The sequence below is a fragment of the Lycorma delicatula genome, chromosome 9 (assembly GCF_047948215.1).
Source record: "Lycorma delicatula isolate Av1 chromosome 9, ASM4794821v1, whole genome shotgun sequence".
In the NCBI taxonomy this organism is placed as follows: Eukaryota; Metazoa; Arthropoda; class Insecta; order Hemiptera; family Fulgoridae; genus Lycorma; species Lycorma delicatula.
The window spans coordinates 18,512,559-18,532,813 of NC_134463.1; the positions used below are offsets into that span (position 1 = coordinate 18,512,559).

The following is a 20,255-nucleotide window of genomic DNA, read 5'->3' on the forward strand; positions in this document are numbered from 1 at the left end:
GAATATTCGGCCTGTTAGAAGATAACACTTCATTTCCCCATTATCATACATATTATCCTCATCTCATTGGGCCGTAGTGAGGGGGTTTCTTATTGTTCACTAGTTGGACAGATTGCAACGGACACATTAGGAAAAAAAATATTTGGTTTGAATTAAATTTCCTATAGCAAAATAAATTCTTCTTTTTTCTTTAATGAATAAATTTTATTCATTTAATTATCTTACATAATTCGATTGTGTTTGTAACGATTGATCGGTGTAATTCAGTAAAGTATATCAAATTTCCTTCTACAGCTATGATTCCAGGAAAATTAAAAGTGATACATCATTCCCGTTTACCAGAGAATCTTTGCTCACGCTTGGTAAAAGTGTTTTTATATCCTTTCTCTACAATTCTTTTGTGTTAAATAACTGTTATTTTCATAATGATTCATTTTTTTTGGTAGCCTACTAAAATTTTGAATAGAAATAAATCTAAAATAAAATAAAATTAAAGAACCCATTAAAAACCGCTTTGAAAATGAAATTCTTTATTATTTCTTCTTTTAATTATTTTATTTGGCACGCTAAATTGATTACGGTTAGTAATTTAAGTTGACTGTTTTTTTCCTTTCAATTTGGCAACGATTTGTACAACCAAACTTTAAAAAATAAAAATTAGTTTTTTGTAATAATTTTTTTCTGTTAAATCGTTTTTCTTTCTTGTTATTACGTTTATTTCAGATTACTCGATGAAAAAGTCATTGAAATGAGTCAGTGGTAATTTATTACGAATGACAACGGAATCATATAATAAAAATTCTCTCTTAAAAGCCTAAGTATTGTGTTACGAGAAAATAATTTTATTGTCTTGTCTGAAAAGGAATATTATTACTATATTATATCGATAAATGAATAGGTAGCGCATTCCTACATATAAACGATTGAAAATTTTATAACTTCAGTTTACGTGATTCTATATTTATTAAATTCAAACGAAGATCTTACTTTTGTAACTGCTTTAATATTTTTCAAAAAGCCCCATGACATATTATATTCAGACGGAAATTAACGAAACTATAACAAATAAGTTTTAAGAAATTTTTTTCACGATATAAAATAGTTACGTTAAATTATATATTTATACTTTTCTAACAAAATTTTCCTTTTTTTTAATTGCAAATACGAATTATGCAGATATTTTTATGATAAAAATAAATAAAAAATTAATTTTATTAAATCATTCTTGTTTATTTACTTATTTATTACTATTTTATGATTTCTTTTTAAATAGAACACAATTAATTAAAAAAATAATAACAAAATCAACCCTAAAACATATAAATATACGAATTAAAAAATAATAATTGCATACATATATACTAAAAGAAATTAGATTAAGAGGGGAGGAATAGATAGACTGATATGTTTGCGGGGTTTTCGCGGGCAACAGTTATTCTTACCTTGGACAACATTATACTTTCACTTGCCAGTATATAAGCAGATCACAGTCAAGCAGAGGGGTTTAGATATCAGCGAGGCCAGTGCGTCTCCTACTTGTAATCCTAACACCCATCAATATTATTGCAAGGTAGGATGGAATAATACGATTTCTACTTACTTTTTTAATTAATTTAAAAATTTATGAGTGAAAAAATAGTATTTATGTGTTATACTTTAAGTCTGTGAGTGTGTACGACATAAATATATATAAATAAGTATGTGTTTTGTTTTACAAATGTTATAAAAGTGCCGTATCTGGAATACGATGTTTATAACAAAAAATATATATTGACCGACAAACGTAAGCATAAAAATATATAATATAAAGCTTAAAATATATTTTTTTCGAAAAATTATTTATATCTTTATTTTAATAAATTATTATTTTTTATAAATGATTTAACTACCTTTTTAAGAACGTCTATATTGCAACTTAATACTTTATAATAAAATCACTTGAGTACACACACACACACACACACACACACACACACACACACATATATATATATATATATATATATATATATATATCACACACACACACATATATAAAAACAATAGAAATAAAATCAGATATTTTTAGTATTTTGTGCAAAAAAAGTAAGATATTTCATTTCATTTATTAAGATAACTTATAAAAATTATAAATATTAAAAAAAACGAAAAAAATAAACAGGGATTTATTATTTTGTTGATAAATAAAAAATCAAATAAAAGTTTACACCTGAATAATGTATAACAATGTTTTTTTTACTGGAAAAAACATTGATTAATTAATCAATGATTAATTAATTGATTATAATTAATTAATTGTAATATTATTCGACTAAAATAGAATCATTTTTTCCCTTTTTTTATAAAATAACGACGGATTTACTAATGAAATAAATAAAAAAACATCAATTTTGTTATAATTTAAATTCAAATAATAATAATAAATAAATGCAATACAATATTTAAAATAATTTTAATTTTATTAATAAAAAATGAAACAAAACCAAATCATTTTAATAGTTACGAAAATATAAATTAATAGATAACAAAACTTAAATAATAATGTAAATGAATTTATAATTTATTTAAAAATTATTGATTACAAGTGGGAAACTAAAAACCTGGCATAAAGCCAAACAAATTTACAAGTTTGAATTAATAACCTATAATATGTGGGTGATTTAATACGATGAATTTTTAATTAACTTATACAATTAATTTTTCATTTAAATATGTATTTTATAATTTATGTTCAAAATTAAACTTAAATCATAATTAAAATAATTCACCTTGTTTAATAAATAACATTAAACAGTATATATTTAAAAGTGAAAAATAATAATAAAAAGTGATTCTCTCCGGCAATTAAAATTTGACAAATCATACGATTATGTATCAATTTTTATAATTGATTTTTTTTTTCTTTTAATTAGATTCAATTTACCTCTAGGAAATAAATATTATATGTTAATCAAACCTTAGCATTTTAAACAACAATAATAGAAATTAAAAAAAAAACATGACATAATTTTTTTTTTTTTATTCAAAAGATTCATAACTTTCCAGATTAATGGTAGTTTTTTTATCAACCCACTTCAATCAGGATTAAAGTACATTAAGCGAAAAAATATTTTTCAGGAAAAAAATAAATTCATAAAACTTGTAAAAATATGTATGAAAAACCTTTTTTTAAATTAAAATTTTATAACTTTGTTTTTTTAATGCTTTTATTTATATTCGAATCAAAAATTAAAGTCATTAGAGAGACTTATCAGTGTATGTAACTGTACCGGTAAATGTATATTCTTGAACAAACTCAGGCCGACCATTCCTAAGAGGTATAGTTAATTGAAACCCAACCACCAAAGAACACCGGTATTCAAAGAGCACATTATTCAAATCCAAATAAAACCAATATGAATCTGATAATTTCGACTTCGAAATTAAATGATTTACGACGATAAGTTTGCCACTAGACCAACCCGGTGGTTTTTTTTTATAAAACTGGTTCATAATAAAGGAATTGTTAATAATTATTAAATTTCAAATACATTTTGACCTTAATAATTTTTTTTGAAGGAGATATATTTAGGTTGTTTAAAAATTAAACATTCGAAAAGCACATTTTCAAAAAAATATTTTATAAAAAATAACATTTTATTTTAAACTCGCATGTCATATTCAATTAATTAAAACAACAGCTATTACACTTTTCCTCGTAAATATTATCTTATTTTTTTTTTTTTTTCAAATACAAAGCATTTATTTGTTTTCTTTTTACCGCGAACAGTCAAACAGAAAGGTTATTAGCCCCTGAAAAACACAAAAAATTAACACTGCACTTCTTCAACTATGAAAAATTTTAATAAAATTTGGGGGAATAAGTTTTCAAAATAAACTAGATAATAAATAGTAACATTTTAAATATTTAAGAACGATAAATAAAATAAAAAATGTACATTTTAAATTTAATTTGGCACCTTTTTGATGCACACGTTACTTTAAAATAAAATAACAAAAATTTACCTAGCATTAACAAAATAAAACTGACATAAAAATACATCCTTTAAAAGAAAAAAGTAAATTACGTAAGATATAGATATTAAAAAAAAAAAAAAAAACTAAATACATAAAGTATAAAAGTACATATATAATACCATAACTAATTAACGTGGGAGTGAAAGGAATCACCATAGTTATGAAAGTTAACAAAATATTAATTAAAACTCATATAAATTCCAATTGATTCAAAAATTAGATTATTTTTCATTTTCAACATTTCTCAAAGAATAAATAAATTTCAGAAACGGATCATCACCCAAAACATCAGAAATTCGTGTCGTAACTTACACAAATAGAATGTAGAAATTAAGTAAGCAACACATTTTCATGCGTTAGTTTCAGATATATAATGTCAGGCAGTCTTATTTTAAAACGCTACATAATCTTTTTATATTATTAATATTTCATGAACTAATTAACTATAAATATATTCTGGATAAATCAAAAATAATTTTTTTGTACAAACCTTAAGATTTAATTTCTCAAACATTGTATCGCTGATATGTTAAATGAATAAATTAACAATTAATATAATCCACCTTACCAGCACGTTGATATGTACACTAGATCTTTCGGCTTACTGGGAAGACATCATCAGGAATTAAAATTAATACACTTAAAGTCAAAAGTTTAAAATATCATAGTTAAAATTTAAAAACAGTCAACTCGGTCCTACTAGTATACTCGAGTATGATCGGAACAGTCATGAAGTCATGGCTGTTTTTAATTTTTTTACTTTTAACTGATTTTTTAAACTTTTGACTTTAAATATATTAATTTTAACTCCTGATGATGGCTTCCAAGTAAGCCGAAAGATCTAGTGTACATATCACCGTGCTGGTAAGGTTGATTATATTAACTGTTAATTTAAACTTTTAAGATCCGAAGAAAAAAGCTTATTTTCCATAACAAATTCTGTCATAATATAAACAAAAAATTGGCAATGATATTCTTATTTTTTTTTTTTTTTAATCTCATGTTTAAATGAAATCATAATTTAACTTAATTTGTTCTTCAAAAAATTAGAATAAAAATACAACCTTTTATCTTCGCAAGACGTTTAATAAATCAATTATTTTTAAAAATCTTATTTTTAATCACTTTCTTTACAATTTACATTAGCATGAACAAGATTCGTATAACAAACAACGAAATTGAGGTAAAAGGAAATGAAAAGAGGTACAAATTTTTTGAAAATTCCATTATAACAAAATCGGGTTGTACCTGAGTAAAAGTCCCATTTTAAGTCAATGGTATTTTCTTACGCCTCTATCTCAAAACGTAAAGAAAATTCATTTTATCCCCCTACTCCAACCATGTGACCGAAAGTAATACCGTAATTTTCTTCGAAAATTCGATTAAAAAAAACTTATTTAGACGCTAAACTATTAATGTATAAAAATTTTAATTATTAATGTAATTTTATTGTCAAATTTTATAATAATTTGCTTGTTATTATAGTAACTAAACTATTTAAAAAAATAAAAACGAGTTAGCCTTCCATCTTTTTTTTTTACATAAATCAATAAATGAATTTTTATACTTATATATTGTATATACTTATATATTGTTTATACTTATATTAATTCATATTATCCAATAAATAACCGTAATTAATCTAAATTATGTTGTATTTTGTATCACAATAAATTCAAAACTTGCTGGTGTTAAATAGGTATACGTATTAATAATACATATAATAAAGCCATCAATAAACACAAATGACTAATTAAAAAAAAAAAAAAAAATTGATTTCAGAACGAACGATATTTCATTCGAAAAAAGAATCAATGAAATATCATTATAAAGAACAATTGCATGATTTTAATATAATACACTTACATTTTTATTTGTATTTTGTTATAGTGCATTTCCTCCTCTGAGTGAGAAAAAAAAATTAATTCATAATAACGCAATCTTTCCTTTTAATTCTATTCCTGGTTTTGTCCATTAGTTAATAATTTAATATATATATATATATATAAATGAATGTTTGTTTGTTCCGCATGCGTTCCTATACCATTCATCCGACTGCGATGAAACTTTGGTAAGTTGTACGCACGCCCACGAAGGTTTTTGAATTAGTTTGGATCCGCTAGGTGGCGCTAGGGTCGAAAAATTGTATTTATGGTGCGATTTGGTTCATATTTGTTCAAAACGACAAAATATTGGTCGAAACAAAATTAATCATATGTAACCAAATAGCGCGGGCAAAGCCGCAACGGGGATGCTAGTACATCATATACATATACATATATATATATATATATATATATATATTTAAGTTTCTTTTTATTAAGATAATTTTATTTTTACGTCCCATTAACTAATAAGGTTATTTTTGAATGTGTTACGGTTGACTGAATTTAAATAATTTAAATTTTCCAGACTATAACTGGAAATTAAACCCAGGATCTTCAAAATAGTTAAAGTATGACTGACTGTACCATTCAGGTGGTCATTTTTGCTTTGATTTTTTTATTCAAGAAACAAAGTATTTGCAATGGTTCTGTATTGTATTATTTTGTATTCTGTACATCCGGTGTTGATTATCTGTTACCGTAAAAAGACACGTATTGTGATTTGAAGGCCATCATTAAACAAAAAGAAAAAACTAATTCGTACCTAATAATGTAGTTTATACATTATATTTATTATTATATTTTACATTATATTAGTTTTTACAAAAAATACTAAAATTCATTACAGACAATAAAAATGTTAAACACTCTAATTACTAGAACGTTGAAAAAATAAAAGTAATAAAAATAATAATTAAAATAAAAAAACTTAAAAAAACAGAGTTAAAAAATTAGTTTTTTTATATAGGAGTTGTATGCTACGCGAGTGGTAATATAATTTCATTTTGTTTTTGGTATTATTAACAACTAATTTATTCATAATCATTTTATTACAAAACTATAAGTAAATATGAAATAAAGAAATGAATATGACGGCAGTACTCTGGTAATAACAAACAAAAAAATATTATAAATTAATGAAATTGAAAGAATGGATAAATAAATTTACAGATAACGATGCACAGAGATAATAACATGTGATAAAATCATAATACATAAAAAAACAATAGACAATGAACGCATATGAATTATAATTTAAATAAAATGAAGCGTGTTATTTTATCGTATATGAATGGAGTCATTAATACGTTATCGTACTTAATTGTAAAATTTTGATAGATTTATACGTATATTTAAAGGATATAAAAATTATTTATCTATATATCTTTTCCACGTGATTTTACTGCTAATGAAATGAATAATTATACTAAAATTCTATATCCGAAAATAAAAAAAACACTCCTGGAAAAATAACCAAACCATATGGATTTTATTTAACTTTTATAACCTGCATCAAACAATATAAAAATCAAAATGAAACGGTCACATACGTAATTTCTGGTTTATAAATAAGCTAAAAATAGGTAATTAAGAATTAAACAAATCTGATGTGGACAAGCCCGACTTCCTTATACGCCTATTAAATTACATGTACATATTTTTTTTTTAAATGAAAAGTACATAAAATTTTATTTCGTTTAAAAACTTCTGATATTTTTTTTTTTTTTTACAAAGAGGAGTTAATAATTATTAATAAATCAATATATTTAAATAAAAAAATTAAAAAAAAAGGAGATGAAATCTGATTCGAACCGATGAGCCTTCCCTTAGTAAATCTAAATAGTTCATTAATTAAAATTTAATTTGGCTATAACTCTGAAACCTTTTTTTTCCCTCTTTAGCCACCGGGAATTATAGTTCAGGTATTACTTCAGAGGTTGAATGAGGATGGTATGTATGACTATAAATGAAATGTAGTCTTGTACAGTCTCAGTTCGACCGTTCCTGAGATGTGTGGTTAATTGAAACCCAACCACTAAAAAAAATCGGTATCCACGATCTAGTATTCAAATCCGTATAAAATTAACTGCCTTTACTAGGATTTGAACGCTGAAACTCTCTTTATAACTCTGGAACCAATGAAAATAAGTACTACTTATGATATTTCGTTGAAAAGCTCTCAATGAGGGTTATTATTGCAGTTAATAAAAAGTCCAAAATCCAAATTTTTTTGAATTTTGGGATTTTTTGGACACTTTTAGTTCAATCGATTGCAATCAAAACGGAAAGTGCATAACTAGATGTTACAAAATCCTAAATCCAAAATTTCAACATCCTACGGCAAATCGTTTATGAGTTATGCGAGATACATACGTACAGACGTCACGCCGAAACTAGTGAAAATAGATATTTCCGTTGAAATCTGAAAACCGAAATTTTTCGCAATTACATTACTGCCTTTATTTCGTAAAAGGGAGTAAAAAATTAAAAAAAAAACAAAACATTAATATAGTAAATATTATAACTTTGTACAAAAAATTGTTTAATTTTTTTAAAAAGGAGCCAAAGATTACGGGTTTTTTAATTTTAAAATTAAATTCATTTTCCTGAAAATTCAAAATATATTTACAATTAACTTTATATCTGTTACATCAAATAAGTAGTTCATCAATAGAAAAAGGTGTAAGTACAAGAAATTTGCAAATTAAATAGATAAATTTAAATAAAAATAACAAATGATAATAATTATTTATATATAAAATAAACCTTTATTTATTATTACATTTTTATATCTAGGTGTAATTTTGAAAAAATAATTAAATATTTCAAATTCTAAGTTTCATTCCATCTCGTAGTAACTGTTTTATTTATAAGTAAATCAAATAACTGCGTCTTCATTCAATTTGATTTGACTTTTTTACTGTATGTCTATTAAAAATAGTATACACCATAATCTGTACCTGTAAAGTAGCTTGTCCTGACCGATTGATTTATCAACTCCCAGCAAAAACTACTGAATGTATTCATGAAAATTTTTATGAATCTCTTTCTTACGGAGTAAGTGACCACTACGACAGGAGTTTTTATATTCCCAGTTTAAAGGATTAAAATGGAGTAGCAATGAAATTTAATATTTTTTTAAATTTCTCTGTTACAAATGAAGATAAGTTGATATCTGATGAGTGTAATCTTCATGGGGATATATAAAAACAAAGTGCTAGATTTTTTAAAATTTTATCTTGAAAGGACTGATAAAAAGAATAGCAGTATTTTAACAATGATCGCAAATTTCCCCCGTTTCCGATTATACTAAATGACATGTTCACTAAATTTGGACTTGCAAATACTATTCAAATAAATATCAAAAACTATTTTCGGTTTTTTTAAATTTCAATTTTTTAAGGGAGGCGAAGATGTACGGCGCGGCGGATCAACCAACACAGCCACAGCCACTGTTGTCATTACGTGTGCGATGCGACTGGCTGTATCTACCTTGGTTACTTTATGTTAATAAATAACATAAAATAAAAACAAAGTGACCGCGATGGGAAACATAAGTAACCAATATATATATATAGAACATCCCCGTCGCGGTTTCGCTCGTGCTATTTGAAATATATATATATATATATATATATATATATATATATATATAAAATAACAAAACACATTTACTTAAAAATATTATCTTTATTAATCTCTTGGGTTAACCAATCAACTATACAAACTTATTAATTAAGTCCACCACGTTTGCTTAGAATTCTCTAAACTTCCTCAGGTTAACGGCTTGGTCTGGTGGTGAACGCGACTTCCCAAATGAGCTGATTTGGAAGTCGAGAGTTCCAGCGTTCAAGTCCTAGTAAAGTCAGTTATTTTTACACGGATATGAATACTAGATCGTAGATACCGGTGTTCTTTGGTGGTTGGGTTTCAATTAACCACACATCTCAGGAATGGTCGAACTGAGACTGTACAAGACTACACTCATACATATCATCCTCGTTCATCCTTTGAAGTATTATCTGAAAGGTAATTACCAAAGGCTAAAAAGGAAAAAGAAAACTTCCTCAGGTTATCCAAGAGGGACGGACCCCCGTGAGGAAATCAGTTTCAAGCTGCACTAAGGGGGGCTAGTCTTCAGCCACGTCACTTGGGATCGACCGCCGTCTTCTAGGCGGTTACCGGTTGCCCTTAAGTGGTTAAATAAATAAAAAATAAAAAAAAGTTTCTAGTTCCTCAGATTTCAGGGGTTTCCCTCATCTGGTGGCTAGAAGCAAAGACACTTCCCGGAACCGTGTTCACGCTTAATTGGGGGTCTGGTTTCCTGGGGAGCCAGGGTTAAAAAAAAAGATTCCTCAGATGACAATACACATTCAGACACACATTATACAGAATTCTCTTGCATACTACTCTGTATGGTGTGTGTATGAATGTATACTGTCGCCTGAGGATGCTTACAGAATTCTAAGTAAAACGAAGTGAATTTAATTTATAAGTTTGTATAGTTGATTGGTTAACCCACGAGATTAATAAAGTACTTTTAAGTAAAATATGTCTTATTATATTTAATTCTATCCATTTAAAAGGAAAATAAACTTAAATTAGATTTAAGTTAATATTCATATATCTATAAATATATTTATATATAAACACACATACATATAGAAAAAGTGATATATAAAATATTTTGGATTAAAAACAATTAACCGATTTAATGCAAAAACGTTTTTTCCCCTTTTTTGGGGAAATTTTTGTTATTATTTTTGGAATATAAATTACTTATTTTGTATATTTAAGATTTTTACGTCGTTTCTAATGATAATTTTTTTGTCAATTTTTCAATGAAGGAAATAAGTATTGTTATTATTTCAACTTCTAAGCGAGAAATATTTCAAGTTGATATGTTTTTAAATATATATTATTATTGTTCTCATAATGTTTTCCAATTGTGTTTATATACCTTACGGGTAAACAGTTATTACGATGCAGTGAGAAAGTTGTCCAATTTCATAATATTTACTTCCTTGTACAAAGTACAAGGAAGTATTGTAATCGCAAAAAATTTCGGTTTTTAGATTTCAATGGAAATATCCATTTTGACCATCCTTGAATCCATTTTGACTAGTTTCAACGGGACGTCTGTACGTATATTTGCGATGTATCTCGCATAAGTCAAAAACGATTAGCCGTAGAATGTTGAAATTTTGGACTTAGAACTGTTTTAACATCTAGTTGTGCACATTTCCTTTTGATTGCAATCGACTGAACCAAAAGTGTCCAAAAAGGCCCAAAATTTGAAAGAATTTGGATTTTGGACTTTTTCATAATTGCAGTAATAAGCCCTCATTGAGAGATTTTCAACAATATATTAAAGTGGTACTTATTTTCATTGGTTCCAAAGTTATAGCCAAATAAAATTTTAAATAATGAAATATTTCCTTCTTACAAGGGAAAGGCACATCGGTTCGAATTCGACTTCATTTCCTTTGTTTTACCTTTTTTTAATTTAAATATATTGATTCATTAATAGTTATTATCCTCTGTTGTAAAAACGTTTTTACAATAAATAATAATTCAATAATAACAATTAAAAAAAATATGAAAAAATCAGAAGTTATTAGCAAAATAAAATTACATGTATTTTTAAAAATGTTTATATGTAATTTAATAGGCGTACAAGGATGTCATGTAGTGTCCACATCAATTCTTTTTTTATATTTATTTAAATATATATAAACTTATAAACTTGTATAATAAACTAGGCTATATATATATATATATATAGAGAGAGAGAGAGAGAGAGAGTCTATGACACTTCCAGTAACGTAATGGAATGTTTACGTTATGACGCGGGGTCATACATCTAAATCAGTTCGCCGTTGAGCTGCTACGGTTTCCACAAACACCCTAAATACATTACACTCCTTTTTCGGCAGCCGCGTAAAAACACTTACTTTTCTTTTACTGTTTAGCCTCTGGAACCACCATTAAGATATTACTTTAGAGCATGAATATGTGTATGATTACGTGTATGAATTTACATGAAGCGCAGACTTGAACAGTCTCAGGTCGACCACTCTTGAGATGTGTGGTTAAATGAAAACCTAACCACCAAAAAACACCGGTATCCACGATCTATTATTCAAATCCGTATAAAAGTAACTGCCTTTACTAGGATTTGAACCTTAGAACTATCGACTTCGAAATCAGCTGATTTGTGATGACGAGTTCACCACTAGTCCAACTCGGTGAGTTGTGTAAAAACACTATTAAGAAAACACGTATGAAATACGAGGTTTTCAAATCGTTCAGAATGAAACGTTGAGATGCGAGTTATTCGAAAACGACTTATTCATCTGATAGATTTTTTTCAATTTTTTTCAAATTATTTTAAAAATATATATATATATATATATATATATATATATATATACTTCTTTATACAGCCTATTTAAGGTAAAGTAAGGATTCCAACTAAATACTTTACACTCCTTTTGGGCAGTCGCGTAATAAAACTAAAATATAAACAGATCGTGTTGTTGATGATCGTTAAAGTAGTAGTCATCAGCATTTGTTAGTTTACTACTAATTATAACTGTTTAACTATTAAAATGTTTATCTAGTCTAGTTTTTTATTTTTATCGTAAGACAAAAAATAACAAATTAAGTTACTTTTTCTTTTTTTACACGAATGTTTGTTTATACATACACTGGATTATTACATATTAAAAGTAGAGGATGAGAAGTGAATTGTGAAAAAATTTATAAATTTCTTTGAAAAAAAAAGATTTGCTATGACATAACGAACTCGTTTTAAAATACAAGCCAGTTTTTTTTTTTACATGAAAAGAATTTTAAAGATCAATTTCTTATAAAATATATTACCAGTTTTTGATAAAATTTCTCATTTATATATAATTTATCCTAAATTTTTAGATACGCTGTGAAATAAGTAAAACCTTTCCCGTCTCTTATTTTTGAGTACACATAACACAATTTTTATTATTAAACTATTTATTACGATTTAATTCATTTTTATTGCTGTATTGATCATTATATATAATTTATCATCATACTATTGCGCTACTTATATATCATTTACTTCAAGTATTTTATTTATTACACCTATATATTTTCTCTTGTTTAAATTCTTAACAACTAAAGTTCAACTGTCAACTTGTTCAAGAAATTGCTTTTATCTGGGATAGACTCATGTCACAAACAATAATAATGATAAAATATATACCGAGTATATGTAATATTTGAAATATATGCAATATATCCTTATTAATTAAAGATTATAATACTACATAAAAAAATGTTGTAATTTTTAAGCGTTTCTTTGTAACATTTAATGGGACACTCGATTATATTTTCCAATCAGTTCTGTAGAAATTGTAATAAAATCCCGATTAAAATCAAAATATAAAATTTACTACAGGAGTATATTTATTTACAACTCATAAAAGAAAATTACATTTTTTTCTTCATAAAATACATTCTAGAATTAATATTCGTACGTTAAATACCATACCATATTCAAAATGAAGGTAACCTAACATGAAACACTATTCACTCTTAAAAATGATACAGTCAATCCAAAAATTAATAAGAATAAAATATCAGGCTTATTAAGGAACGAATTTTCCCAATTTTTCTCCTCAATAATCTGAATATGCTGTCATATTTGTCGGAGTTATGACATTTCTAACATATACACAGTCGTAAGATTCTGAATTCAAATCCTGGTAGCATCTGATATTTTTAATAAGTCACAAAATTTCCATTTTTATCGTATATTATATACGTATGAGGTGTAGCTATTAAATAATGAGACTACTGCTCCTAGAGAAGAACTGCGCATGCACTAAATTCGTACGATCGACTGCTGTGTAGAGTAAAGCCTTCTCTTTCGATTGTTGCCACTCCAGTTTCTTTAGACATATTAGTCTGGCTGTAGCCTTCGTTTGGATAACATCTACTTTTTCCTTTTACCGAAAAAATAATAAGTGTTTTATTAGAGCAAAGAAATGTCGTGAAATTTCATATGAAACTCGAAAAACCGCTTCTGAAAACTTATCTTTTATTAAAAAACGTATATAGCAATGAATGTTTATCACGTTCGCGGATTTTTGAGTCGTTTAAGTTTCCAAGATGGCCGAGAAGCGTTGAAAATGATATTCGCTCCGATCGGCCTTCCAAAAACTGATAAAAGTATTGAAAAAATTGGTAATCTGATCCGATCTGACCGTCGGTTAACTATTTTTGTCTTTATTCAAGGTCCTTCCTCAACTCTGTGAAAAAATAAGAAAAAAACGATCGGAATTGTGAAAAAACATAAAACTCTTAACCAGTATTGTTTTATTCAGACACTATATTTGCTTCATAGCCATACGAAAGACTGAGAGAGATGTGAAGAAAAGATAAGGCAGTACATTTTCCCGGTTGAGCCACCGGGTTGGTGTAGTGGTGAACGCGTCTTCCCAAATCAGCTGATTTGGAAGTTGAGAGTTCCAGCGTTCAAGTCCTAGTAAAGCCAGCTATTTTTACACGGATTTGAATACGAGATCGTGGATATCGGTGTTCTTTGGTGGTTCGGTTTTAATTAACCATACATCTCAGGTATGGTCGAACTGAGAATGTACAAGACTACACTTCATTCACACTCATACATATCATCCTCATTCATCCTCTGAAGTATTATCTAAACGGTAGTTACCGGAGGCTAAACAGGAAAAAAAAAGAAAGAAAGTACATTTTCCCGGAAACAATGCATTCAGTCAGTGGAAAAGGCTTAACTTTTAAATAAAATTTTATTTGTAGAAGGCAAATTATTCCATATATTACAAATAAACCATTTACAACGAAGCTATTCTCAGTTTTTAGAGTACTAAAACAGACACACATGCTCGCGCGCACATATATAGTATGTCATTTTATTTTAATTTTAAATTCCATTGATAAACCATAACTGGAACGTAAAGAAAGATTTCTATCACTTATTTTTAAATATTACGGGTAAAATATAAATAGCCCATTTCACAGAGTGATGATGGACTCAGACCAGCTACTACCCAGTCGCGGTATACTATTCCCCCACTGTAACATTAGCGGTACCATCATTACTTAAGATTCCCCAAGTAGAACTACTAACTAAGGTGTCTAAATATATTTAGTTTAGCTTTCGAAAGTTTGGTGTGTTTATTTCGCAGTAATAATTTTTTTCATTTAATAAAGAGAAAATTTATACATAAAATATTTTACTTTAAGGAAGTGAAAAATTTTTTTAAATAATTTGGATTTATCATAAAGTAAAATTTTAAATTATGCATGGAATAAATAAAAATTTATAAATTATACTTTGTAGCTGTTAAGAAAATAAGAAAATTAACATTATTTTTATCAGTCACGTCAACCTTCAATCGTTACTTTACCTTTCATCCTGACCCATATGGGGGGAAGACACCCGCCTTGTGTAGATACCAATCGTCCCACCATCCCCTCCGTTCCTAGCTCTGATGGGCTTTAGCGGAGGTCGTCTTTTAAACTTGATAACAAAACACAGTCATCAAAGTGATGACTGTGTTTTGTTAGCAAAAGTTTTGACAGAGGCTAAAGTAGCCTCTGTCAGCAAAGTTATACGTAAAATTTTGGGAAAAATTCACACTGTTTCTTTTTACAATAATAACTAATTGCAAAAATAAAAAAAAAATATTAGAAAGAAAAACATATATTTACTATATCTGTTTCATCGACATCTGTTAGTAATATAACCTAAAAGTATACATACAACCAACCTGACACGAGATAAAACATAACATTAAAAATAAAGATAGCCATGATAAAGCAGAAAACAAAATCTTATGTAAAAGGTATATACTATTATAAAAACTTTATTTTAATGCTATTTGGCACATCAGGTGCCAAACCCGCAAAAATTTAGTTAATTTTTAATCTTGAATTTCATATCGCGATCTTTTTATCCTTTTCATCATGCTCCTTCTAAATAATCTGATAGGTTAATATTTCAAAAATTAAAGAGCCGGCCTCTGTGGCGCGACTGGTAGTGTCTCAGTCTTTCATCAGGAGGTCCTGGGTTCGAATCCAGATCAGACATGGTATTTTTCATACGCTACAGATTTCCGTTTGAGCTAGATGACTGCAACAGTCGATGAATACACAACTCATTTAAAAAATATATATAATTTAAAGGATTAAAAAAAATTAATAAATAAAGAATGAACATGTAATAAATTATTATTATTCATTGAAGCTTATCTGACAATTTAATAATGTAACCGTATCTCAAGCATGGATGACTACACACCGCAATAATCCGACGCAAAAAAAAACTATTATTACAACCTCGAATGGAATATTATTTTTCTTAAACTATAAAACTAAATGTAATGATATAATTTTACAGAATTAACTTTTTAAATACAAAGGTTTAATATAAATGTAAAACAAAAACGGAAAATAAACAACTAAGGTGAACAGCACGACAACTATCTCCGTTATATCACGCTACCAAATTCTTGACATTTATAAAAATTTGTAAAATTGATTTTATTATGAAATTTAGGTTTGGAATCATCCTAATTTTCTTTACTTTTTTTTTTCTCTTCAGTCATTTGACTGGTTTGATGCAGCTCTCCAAAATTCCTTATCTAATGCTAGTCGTTTCGTTTCAGTATACCCCCTACATCCTACACATTCCCAACAATTTGTTTTACATATTCCAAACGTGGCCTGTCTGCACAATTCTTTCCTTCTACCTGTCTCTCCAGTATTAAAGCGACTATTCCAGGAAGCCTTAATATGTGGCCCTATAAGTCTGTCTCTTCTTTTAACTATATTTTTCCAAATGCTTCTTTCTTCATCGATTTGCCGCAACACCTCTTCATTTGTCACTTTATCCACTCATCTGATTTTTAACATTCTCCTGTAACACCACATTTCAAAAGCTTCTAATCTTTTCTTCTCAGGTACTCCGATCGTCCAAGTTTTACTTCCATATAAAGCTACGCTCCAAGCATATACTTTCAAAAAATTTTTCCTGACGTTTAAATTAATTTTTTATGTAAATAAATTACATTTCTGATTGAAGGCTCGTTTCGCCTGTGCTATTCGGCATTTTATATCATTCTTGCTTCGTCCATCTTTAGTAATTCTAATTCCCAAATAACAAAATTCTTCTACTTCCATAATCTTTTCCTATTTTTACATTCAGTGGTCCATCTATACTCAGTCTAATATTCTGTACTTTTTTAAAAATCCAAAAGATATTATATGTGTGCCATATAGTATAATAAGGAAAAAATGTAACTTTTAATTTCTGCTTAAATTGCAAAATTGTACAAAGCAGAAAAATATTTGTAGCATTTGTTTTGCTAAAAATTGCAAATTACATTATAATTTTACCTTCATATACTTTTATTACCTAAAAAAAAATTTCTCAACGAAATTTAAAACAATTATTTCTAAACATATATTAATTTTAAAATTAACATTCTTAAAGCGATTTACATAAATATTTTTAAAAAACCAAAAATTCTAACATTTGCATGCGTTTACATTACGAATATATTATCTTTGTAAATATAAATAAATAATAATAATAAATTTTTTATTCTTTAAAATTGATAATAATTACTTGTATCAAACAAGACAATAAAAAAAACTCTTTCATTTACTTAGAATAATATTTCGGCTTTCTTTCTTGAAATAATTCTAAAGTTATGCTACAAGAGGAAAGTATGTTAATCGGCCAAAAAATGGGGTACGGATATTTTGCATTTCTCGGCGTTTCATGACTCAGGGAAAACACCAAAAAAGTTGGAGTTAAATGTTCGTACATACGTATATATGTGCATTGGCGTGTTTGAAGCTTAATAACGCTTTAAACCACCGATTTTGAAGAAATTTTGTACAGAGACCCATGATTAAGTTGCAATTTATTGGTAAAATTCTAGGATCAATATCTCTAGTGAGGTATATCGTTTTTTTGGGGTCAATTTTCTCAAACTTTTATATCTATTGTTATCAATACTGTTCGACGAATTCAGATAGCGTTACCTACTCATGAGGGTGATGATGACTGGGTATGTGTTTTTTATCTAAGGGTTATGTTGACTGTATAGCGGTGTATTTGTGCACGACTACCCTGAAAGGAGTGTAATGTATTTTTGGTGTATGTATATAAGAGTATGTTTGTTCCACTGTACCAGTTCAACGACTCAACCGATTGTCACCGGTACGATCTTTGATTCCCCTATATTAGTAATTATCTATACTAAAGAGAAATGTTGTTTTTGGCAGTCGTATTTCTAAATCGGCTGAAACGATTTAGATGTATAAGACCCCTCGTTGGAATCCTTACATCACCGAGAGTGTCATAGGCTATATATACATATATATATATATATATATGTGTGTGTGTGTGTGTGTGTGTTTACGTACAGTTAAACAGCTATATTTTTTTATATAAAAATAGAGCTTACCAACAATTGTAAGTATTGACTGGCTATCCAAGCGCTTTTGGATTATTCATCATCACGGATTACTGATTAATTATGGATTTTATAGTTGCGCATATAAATTTTTATACATGGTAATTAAAATGAAAATAAAATTTAAAATTATGTTCATAACATTTGATTGTCAATAGTTAAAATAAATTAACTTTAAAAGAAAAACGTCTTGTCAGTAAGATGTTTACAATTGTTATGCAGTATAAGTTGAATCAGTTAGCCAAACTCGTAATTAATAATTATTATATAATTTGGTTGAATAAAATATCATTATCAGATCTGATTTGTTTATCTATAAATTTTTTTTATTCATATATGTATGAAATTTCTCCAATATACTAGTTTTATGAATGTTATTAGTGTATTCCAATATTTCAAAGAATTCGTCTGGATTGCAATTAAATCCATTCTCAATAATGTGTTTAGCAAAGTTAGATCGATCTTTATTATTTTTATTTATGCAATTGATATGTTCTTTAAATCTAATTTAGAATGAACGATTTGTCATACAAATATATTTCAAATCGCAATTTTATATATTTCTATTTTTATATAAATCTCTATTTTCTACATATATTTATATAGAGATTAATTTCTACATATCTCTATTTTTATATAAATTGTGTAATACCAACGGTCAGTGTTGAGAAAATACAGCTCTATCAGCTCTTTATATATATATATATATATATATATATATGGTTAAATAAATTTAAAAAATTTGAAAAAAAAATTAATATACAAAACTGTCTCCCACACGCTCTTTATATTAAAGAGCAGCGTTTGTCAGAAATGCCTATTTTCGGCAGTTGTATTTTTTAATTTTTAATATTTAACTCTTGTTCCTATACGCTTATAAAAAAAATTACAGTGGTGGCGAGATGAAACTTGATGATTATGTGTAGAGTCTATTGGTTAATCGAACATACGTAGTTCCGTTATATTCTGAAAATCAGTGCGTTTCTGACTGCGAAATAGTGAGGGCATCGGAATTATTAACTTATTGCTGATTTTCTTGTTATAGCATTTTAAAATTATTTATATTTGGCTATAAATTTATTTATTTCATAATTCGTTTTATTTATATAATTTTAGATTCGAATGAGTTTATACTTTTAAAAAAAAAACAGAATAAAATAACGAAAAGTCGGTCTTCTTGCGCAGAACTGCCCAAGAGTATTTTTACACGACTGCCCAAAAAGAATTGTAATATATTTAGCGTGAATGTGTGTATGTATGTTTCCTTCACAGTAGTAACTCAACAGCTGAACCGATTTAGAAGTATGACCCCCGCGGTAGAATACGTACGTTACTGGGTATCTCTCTTTCTCTCTCTCTCTCTCTCTCTCTATATATATATATATATATATATATATATATATATATATGTTTAAATAAATTTAAAAAAAAAAATTATACAGTAATATATGAAATTATAAAAAATTGTCACTCTCGCACCTTATTATTTATCTTATATTAGTAGTTATCCTATATAAAAGAGCAATGTTTGTCATCCGCACGCCAAATGCGTTAATTAGAAAATCTAATGCGAATTTAAAAAACTGGGCCCAGAAGGTGTCCAAAAGTCAACTTTTTTTTTTTTAGTGTTTTGGCAGTCTGTTTTTTAATTTTTGATTTATGACCTTTTTTTTACTTTCTGGTAGCAAAAATACTTTGTCTATAATTATTATTAATTCTATGAATTAGAATGTCAATTAAATGTTGTCAATTTTGTATTGTAAAATTACTTTTCCAGGTTTATTTGTAAATTTATAAATTATTATTAAAATCAACTAAATTAATAAAAATAATACAATAG

General features: G+C 27.1%; 1 protein-coding gene and 1 long non-coding RNA gene across 3 annotated transcripts in view; one reads left to right on the forward strand and one right to left on the reverse strand.

The window, feature by feature from the left end:
- Positions 1-20,255, reverse strand: part of LOC142330152 (uncharacterized) — a 345,036-nt gene that overhangs the window by 137,390 nt on the left and 187,391 nt on the right. The window lies entirely within an intron of this gene.
- The window catches only part of LOC142330151 (peroxidase-like), a 310,626-nt gene continuing 291,863 nt past the window's right edge, over positions 1,493-20,255 (forward strand). Inside the window, exon 1 of one of the 2 annotated variants that reach the window (XM_075375255.1) lies at positions 1,493-1,570. The gene's annotated coding sequence lies outside the window, so the exon portion shown is untranslated. The remainder of the gene's footprint in view (positions 1,571-20,255) is intronic. The other variant, XM_075375254.1, reaches the window with a different exon arrangement.